General features: G+C 52.6%; 1 protein-coding gene across 2 annotated transcripts in view; it reads left to right on the top strand.

The window, feature by feature from the left end:
- Positions 1-3,708: 3,708 nt before the first annotated feature.
- Positions 3,709-6,000, top strand: part of LARP4B (La ribonucleoprotein 4B) — a 104,356-nt gene continuing 102,064 nt past the window's right edge. For both annotated transcript variants that reach the window (XM_050942244.1, XM_050942243.1), the window contains exon 1: positions 3,709-4,054. The gene's annotated coding sequence lies outside the window, so the exon portion shown is untranslated. The remainder of the gene's footprint in view (positions 4,055-6,000) is intronic.

Genomic DNA, 6,000 nt, shown 5'->3' with positions numbered 1-6,000 from the left:
TTATGTAACCAAAAAAAATCTGCATTTGTAAGTTACACTTTCACGATAAAGAGATTGCACTTCAGTACTTGTATGAGGTGAACTGAAAAATACTATTTCTTTTGTTTATCATTTTTACAGAGCATATATTTGTAATAAAAAATAATAATATAAAGTGAGCACTGTGCACTTTGTATTCTGTGTTGTAATTGAAATCAATATTGAAAATGTAGAAAAACATCCAAAAATATTTAATACATTTCAATTGGTATTCTATTGTTGTAAGTGCAATTAATCACAAATAATTGTTTTAATCGTGATTAATGTTTTTGTGTTAATCGTGTGAGTTAACTGTGATTGACAGCCCTAATTATTAGTCAGCAAATATATACAGGCATGTGCTCAGTGTTACATCATAGACAACTGAAGAGCAAGTGAGGGCTGGGGACTCAAACTCACAATTTATACTGGCTACAGACCATCTCCAAAAAGGTCAGTAGCAAAGAGTTCATGGAGCACATTTTGATAGGAAGTTTTTTCAGTCCAAAAATCTAGACCAGTTCTAATCACTAATCATAAGCATTTATAAGGCCATAGCGTCCTTTGTAATAAGGCTCCTTTACACCACTCTGGCAATGTAAAGGAACCTTAACATTTTTACACCTGTTTTATACTCCTGGGAGAATTCACTAAGAACAATGGAAACAATTCACTAAGCAGGCAGGCTGCTATATTCTCCTCTGCCAGAGGGAACAGAGCCTGCCCTACCTCCTCAGAAATACCCCAGAGCCCTGCCCCTCCATGCCAAGAGTGCTGCAATAGAATATCAGCATTGGATGGGACCTCAGGAGATCATCTAGTCCAGGGGTCTCAAACATGCGGCCCTATTTCCTGGGGCCTGCCAAGCAGCCCACACTCACCCCCCTGGCCTACCTCCAGGCTAGGGGTGGGCAAACTACACCCATGGGATTGCCCCCCTCGAGCGCCGCTCCCTTAAGCGGCTGGCATCACGTTCCTGCAGCCCGGTGCAACTGTGGGCTCGGGGCTGGGAGTAGGGGTGTGGGATGCGGCAGGGGGTTGGGGTGCGGAAGGGGCATGGGGTGCAGCAGGGGGCTCAGGGCAGGGAGTTGGGGGGCGGGGTGCAGGAGGGCTTTGGGTTCCTGGGTGGCAGCGGCGCACACCAAGGCCGGGGCCAGGGCAGGCTGCTGGCTCCGGCCCCGCTCCTCGAAGTAGCTGGAACCATGTCCCTGCGTCCCCCCTTCTCCAGGGGCTGCAGGACTCCGCGCGCTGCTTGCCATGCCTCCAGGTACCTCCTCCGAAGCTCCCATTGGCCGGGATTGGGGAACTGCGGCCAATGGGAGCTTCGGAGGAGGTACCTGGAGGCATGGCAAGCAGCGCGCGGAGTCCTGCAGCCCCTGGAGAAGGGGGGACGCAGGGACATGGTTCCAGCTACTTCGAGGAGCGGGGCCGGAGCCAGCAGCCTGCCCTGGCCCCGGCCTTGGTGTGCGCCGCTGCCACCCAGGAACCCAAAGCCCTCCTGCACCCCGCCCCCCAACTCCCTGCCCTGAGCCCCCTGCTGCACCCCATGCCCCTTCCACACCCCAACTCCCTGCCCTGAGCCCCCTGCTGCACCCCATGCCCCTTCCGCACCCCAACCCCCTGCCGCATCCCACACCCCTACTCCCAGCCCCGAGCCCACAGTTGCACCCTGCCCCCAACTCCCTGCCCTCCCTGCACCTCAACCCCCTGCCACACCCCGCACCCCAACCCTGTGCCCCAAGCCCCCTGCCTGCACCTCAACCCCCTGAGCCCCCTGCTGCAGCCCACACCCCAACCCTGTGCCCCGTCCAACCTCCTGTCCTGAGCCCCTTGCTGCACCCCAACCCCCTTCCACATCCCATGCCCCAACTCCCTGCCCTAGCCCCATGCTGCACCCAGCCCCCCAACTCCCTGCCCTGAGCCCCCTGCCTGCACCTCAACCCCCTGCCGCGCCCTTAGAGAATCTGGTCCTAGATATAAAAGTCAGGTAAAAAGATAGGTGGCAATGTAAAATACAGACAATTGCTTCCAGCTGGCTTTGAGGAGGGTTTGGCCTGTCTCACTTTGAAGGCAGATCACAAACTCAGGAATGGGAGTAAGAAAGAGTACAAGCACGGAAAGTTGTTGTTGAAAGGTTTGTCTAGCAGTTTTTCATGACTTAGTGGGAAAAGTTGCATGTTAGCTATCTACAGAATTAATAATAGCTAACAAGAAATGTACATGAATCTATACTAAATCAGTCAAAGTAAAGAAAGGTGTTAGACAACTTGTTTTTCTTTATTGGTATTTGGCCCAAATTGTTTGTTGTTTTTGCAAGCTTAAGAGTTAAGTGTAATTCATATTCATATTAGAACAGTGGTTTTTAATCTGTGGCCCAATCAGCACACCACTGCAGCCCATGTGACGTCCTCAAGGCTACACAGGTAGTATTTGACGTGGCTCACATAACACAATGTGGGCCATATATGTGGCTTACAGTGGTAAATAGGTCGAGAACCACTGTATTGGAGGTTACTTCCATCATGTGCAACTTAACTAAGTTATGGATAACAGAAGAGAAATTCTATTTCCTTAATCAGTAAATTTAAGTCCAGAAGCAAGGGTCTTCTTCCGCAAAAGGAATCTTATCAAGAAGCGATGAGTTTCCTGCTTTCCACACTAGGTCTAAACACAAGTAATGTGAAGAGGTGGTGGGGCTTTAGGTTGAGTGGGGGTGTCCCCCCATTAAAGGGGAGGTGGTGGTGGGGCTTTAGGTTGAGTGGGGGTGTCCCCCCATTAAAGGGGAGGTGCTGGAGGAGCTTTAGGTTGAGGGGGTGCCCCCTGTTAAAGGGGAGGTGGTGGGGGGCTCTAGGCTGAGTGGAGGGTGCCCCCCCTGGTTAAAGGGGAGGTGGTGGTGGGGCTCTAGGTTGAGTGGGGGGTGCCCCCCTAGTTAAAGGGGAGATGGTTGTGGGGCTCTAGGTTGAGTGGGGGTGCCCCCCCATTAAAGGGAAGGTGGTGGGGGAGCTTTAGGTTGAGGGGGTGCCCCCCATTAAAGGGGAGGTGGTGGGGGGCTCTAGGTTGAGTGGGGGTGCCCCCCATTAAAGGGGAGGTGGTGGTGGGTTCTAGGTTGAGTGGGGGATGCCCCCCTGGTTAAAGGGGAGGTGGTAGTGGGGCTCTGGGTTGAGTGGGGGTGCCCCCCCGTTAAAGGGGAGCGGGCTCTAGGTTTAGTTAAGGGGGGGGTGGCTCCCCATTAAGGGAACGTGGAGGCGTGGTTTAGAGCTCCTCTCTCCCACGGCTGGCCATGCCAGTGAAGGAGAGGTTACGCGTGCCGCGCTCTGGAAAGGAGATGGGGCTGGCAGCCGTTACCTCCCATGGACGCTCTCCCCAATTAAAGGGAGGTAGCGCTCCCCAGTGGGGAACACTATGACTAGTTCTCTGTCCAGCCCGGTCCCTTTAATTTTTCGGGCTGCACCAGCAGCGAATGAGGGCGAGGGAGCGCTCACATTCCTCCGGTGGGTGTGCTCGGGGGGAGGGGGAGAGGCAAGAATGAGAAGCGGCCTCCCCCCTCCGCGTGCTCATTTACGGCCGATGACGGCACCTCGTCACGTGCAGAAATGCGTCATCCCGCGCGCGGGGTCCGTTCCGCCAATCATAGGCGGCTGCTGCGGGCTGGGGAACCTTTAGCGACGGCCAATATCTTCCGCTGGCGAAGGCGGGACTTCCGCCGGGAGCCGGAAGCGGGTCTCTCATGCGAGCGGGGTGTTGCTGCTTCTGGAATCAGAGACGTTTTGGGCCCCACGTCCCGCCGCCGCCTCCTTCTCCACGCCCCCCCTTCCCCGCCGCTGCCGCCGCCTCCTCCCCCGGGCCCCACTCTCCATTCTCCTCCTCCTGGGATCCGGCAGCAGCGAGGCCCTGGTGGTGGCGGCGGCGGAGACAGGCCCCGGCCCCGCGGAGACCCCGGCAGGAGTGAGAGGCCCCGCAGACCCCAACAGCGGCCCCGACCTCAGCGGAGACGCGAGCGGCGAGAGGCCCGGGCGGCAGTGGCTGTTGGTGACAGGTGAGTTCAAGTGGCCTCCCCGGGCCCCCTCCCTCCTCTTGGCCGGCCTCGCTCCCGCTCCTCCCCGGGATGCGACCCGCCACCTCCTCTCACCGGGGAGGCGGCCAGGGCCGCCATCTTCCTACCCGGAGATCCCGCTCCTGGGGGAGTTGGATCCCAGCACCGGGCACGGCTGGTTGCGGCGAGTACGAGCTCCTCGGTGTGGGGCCGGGCCGGAGCCCCGAGCTGTGTTGGCTGCTCAGACCCCCGCACTGCAGCTGCCCGGCCTCGCAGAGGAGCACGCTGCGCACTCCCCTACCCGCGGGCTGGATCTCCCGGCCTGGAGCAGCAGCCAGTCACTGCCTAAAGCGGCTCTGCCTCCCCGCCGTAGTTTGGCCTCCCTGACCGGGAGTCTCAGCGGAGATCTGGACCCGCGGCAGAGTCGCTCCCTTCGAGGCCGGGATGGGGTTGGGGGTGTTGTGTAAAGACACGAATAGCTCCATAGAGCTTTTGCAAAGCGTCACAGCCTTGCACTGCCCTTGGCGGGCGGGCGGAGAGGTGCGGTCCTTGCCCCGCTTAGCCGGCAGCCTGAGTGGGACCAGGTACAGAAACAGCACTCCCCTACTCAGCTAGGCTCTGCTACCTGGATTCCTGTAGGCATATCTCCCCCTGGACACAAGGAGTTAACATGCCTAGGAGCTTCAAAGACATGTATATGAACAGGTCAAAAGAAGGACCAGCAAAAAGTATTGCTTTCCATCAAGTGTGGTTGCTGTTTGTTCCTCCATTTGCTGCTCCAGCAAAGTCTTTCCTTCTTAATTTTAATTTGTACAGATACTCAAAATTACTATTCAGTGTTACAATGCACATTAAGTGTTCAGTGCTTTCGATCATCGTGTTGCACATAAGTCCTATGAGGCAGAAGAGTATCATTATTTCTACTTTACGGATGTGGAAATTGAGGCAAAGTGAAGTTGAGATTTGCCTGTGGTCACAGGGAGAGATGGTTTCAGAGCCAGTCTGAGTGACAGGTGGGGTTAAAAATCAGGAATTCTGACTTCCAGTTCCTTACTTGCTCTTCTAGATCATGTCTATGGTCTAGTTTTGCTGGCCTTCATCTGAAAGCTCCGCAACATTTGGCTGAGAATCTAACTTAAGAGAAGGAGGTTCCACATTAGAGCCCTTCATGCAACTTTTTCCAAACTTCACTTTGTGCTGTGAATCTGATTGGGCTTTTTAGAACTACTGTTATTTCCCAAATAATAATTTTTTTTCCAAACTTACCTGTGGAGTTCTATCTCAAGGCTGTAAATCTGACACATCAGCTACTGTACACCTTATCAGATCAACTTTCTAAGAAAATGTGTTCTGAAATGTAAAGTTAATCAACTTACATTCATCCGCAGTTTCACATCTTCGCTATTAGAATAAGACTTTAGCTTTCTAAATGTTGAAAGAACCTGAGAGGTGTACAATGTAAAAGGTGCTTTATTTTTCTGTATAGTGTATATAGAAGTGGATATTTTTCTCCCCCGGAAATGCTGCAACTTGTATTGTGGTCTCGATTTCAATAATACAGTAAAATTTTGAACATTTTAATTGGTTTAATATATCTGGAATAAATGATTACCCATATGGAAACTCAAGTAAAAAAGCTAGGTTAGTGTCTTTTTAAATCCATATTCGAACAAGAAAATGTTTGTGTTCCCACTTGTGCTAAAGTTTGTGTTTTCTTAACTAGTAGTGATATATTTTCAAGGTATATCATAAGTGCATTACTACCTTAAAACTTCTAGTATCTTTCCCTTGGTTATTCTTGTCTTCAAATTCCCACACTTATATTTTGAAAAAGAAGGCTTGCATAAGAATGTTCTATAACTCGTTAAAAGCAAGCGATACTTCATATTGCATGCCTTTATACAAGAATACATGTAAAAAGGTATGGTTGGATCTAAATATCAGGGTCA

Source organism: Gopherus flavomarginatus, chromosome 2, assembly GCF_025201925.1.
Source record: "Gopherus flavomarginatus isolate rGopFla2 chromosome 2, rGopFla2.mat.asm, whole genome shotgun sequence".
NCBI lineage: Eukaryota > Metazoa > Chordata > Testudines > Testudinidae > Gopherus > Gopherus flavomarginatus.
Note: the sequence above shows the minus strand (reverse complement) of the source record. Positions and strands in the feature narration are given on the sequence as shown.